Below are 2,552 nucleotides of genomic sequence, written 5' to 3' on the forward strand. Positions count from 1 at the left end.
GTGGGCTTGTGTGGTTGGGCTCACCTCTTATGTTTCAGTGAACTTCATGAGAAGACAGGGCCTGGGAGCTGCAGCCTCACAGTTGGGCTCCACAGTAAGATGTGTGGGACAGACCTCAAACTGACCCAAAACATGAAGCAATACCCGCCATCTAGAGGTCTAAAAGAGAGCCACTGCAGCTAGCCCATAGGTCCAAGAAAAATAAAAATTCTTATTTATGTAACTGAGTTTTGGGGAGATTTGTTCCAAAGCATTATCACAGCGAGAGCTGACTAATACAACATTCTCCAAATCACTGTTATGTACATGGCTGCCACCATGCGTACATGTAAGGCAACTGTGTACTCAAACTTTGAGAATTCTTGAATTCTTGGTGCCTCTCCAACACAATGTACATGGCTAAAGTTTCCCCAAATAATTTCACTAATTTACCACAAAGATCTCCCTAAACTTTTATTAAATGTAATGCAAAGTTCTTTCTATTCATTTTCTGTTTCTCCATAGTTAAAATGCTTTTTATCAATCTAAAAGGATGGAAAATTGGAACAAAACATCCTTGTGGATAGCTGTTTTTCACAAAGGAAAATTACAAACAAAACAGGCATTTCACTGAGTGTAGAGCACTAATGCCCCTACCTGCTCTCTCCACTTGAGAGGGAGAGCAAGCTATTCTAAAGTGGTGGTGGGAATGCTATTAGCAGCTATTTGCAACATTCTGTGAGCCTGGACACTGTGTAGCTACAAAGACACCTTTTATCTAAGGAAACTAACTAAAGAAACTTGAAAGTGGAAAAAGAGAGAAAGAATGAGAGAATACCCTTCTCATGGTGACTCATTCACTTATTCATTCATTTACTGAATATTTACTATGTGTATAGTACCGTGCTGAGAACTGCACAGAACACAGAGATGTACCCCTGGTCTCAGGGATGTTAGATATCAGAGAGGGAGATAAGATGTAGATGCCTTATGGCAGTTCCACATATGTCTTGTTAAACTGTTTACAAGCTCTGGGGAGAGAAGGGATCCATAAGTTGCTTGGATTCTCAGTGAAGTTTTCACAGAGAAAGAGGTGCAAAATAGATTGACTAGAAAAAAAATTAATGTCATAGGTAGATATGAAAGAGAGCAAAGATGCAGAGACAATTAGACCCAGTTATTTTTTTAAAAGTCTAGAAAGTGAAATTACAGCCAAATTATGGAGGGTCTTGAATGTCAATCTTAAGATTTGGCTGTAATGTGTTGACAATGGGTGCCACGGACGGTTTGGAAGAGGGCAAAGGTATAACCCAAGAATCTTGGGAGGTGTAAGATAGGTTGTAGGAAGGAAGATAGGAAGACATGCTATTCTCCGAAGCAATCATCGTAATCCAGGTATAAAATAATAAATGGTAAAACCGGAGTAATGGCAACACAGATGGAAGGGAGGAGTATGAGAGAGAGATACTATAAAGAAAAACTGTCAGGGCTTGGTCCTTGATTGGATACATTCATTTCTCGATTTAACAGAGGTTGTCAGTAACTGTGCTAGTCGCTGGGAATCAAGAGGAAGCAAAACAGTCATGATCTCTTCCTCACGGACCATACGGTAAACACCTATCTAAAACTGGATGTGAAATGTGATGAAGGCTATAAGCGAGAGGTGCCTGGTGTTATGTGAGCTACGGTAGGGGGATGTGATGAGTTTAGTAGGTAAGGGGATACTTTCTTGACAAAGTGACACATCAGAAGAGATGACAAGTATGAGGAGGCATCAATCAGTTGCAAACTAAACAGAAGGACATTTCATGCAGAGGGGCAGCATGGGCAATGTGACATTGTAAATATGCAGAACTGAAAGGAGGCCACTGTGGGCTGGATGATTGAGAATGAAAGGAAGGAGGTGTAAGACGAGGCTGCAGAGATCATGCTCCATCCTGCCAGGGGATGCCCTGCCCTACAGACTAGCGCACCCAGAGTGCCAGTGAACAACAAGATGAGAAGCTTGCTCTAGAATGCAAGTCAACACACTGTTTCTTTCATCGAGAAAGTCTTGCCTGTTAAACTAAACAGTATATCTAGTGGACATATGATTTACATTCTGAAGCAAGCTCCTTATCTTACAGAACGGCAACAGTTCTCCACCGGAAGCCAGCCTGTGACTCCACATTTTAGACCACTGTGAGGAGGTTTGTCTTTATCCTAAGATCAATGGAAAGTCACAGAAGGATTTGAAGAGGAGATGGTGGTGTCTGCGTCATGGAACATGGATTGGAAGGCAGCCAGAGTCAGCAGATAGAAGATGAGGAAGTTTGTGTCTGAAACCTTCCTTTCTTGGTGAAATAAGAGGTATCCTCTTCAGGTGAGAGAGCAAGGACACACAACAGAGTCTAGTGGAACATGAAAAGAGTGGAGAAAGCGTCATTGTTAACAGCCATAAGTAAGGGAGTAGAAAAAAGAAATGGGGACCACATGTCACTTAAAATAAGACAGCCTATGTTGTTGACATAGCTCTGTGACTGGATCTAACAAACCACATTGCTCTGAAAGCAGGTCCAGAGAAGATGAATGTT

The sequence above is a fragment of the Physeter macrocephalus genome, chromosome 18, assembly GCF_002837175.3.
Source record: "Physeter macrocephalus isolate SW-GA chromosome 18, ASM283717v5, whole genome shotgun sequence".
Classification (NCBI taxonomy): domain Eukaryota; kingdom Metazoa; phylum Chordata; class Mammalia; order Artiodactyla; family Physeteridae; genus Physeter; species Physeter macrocephalus.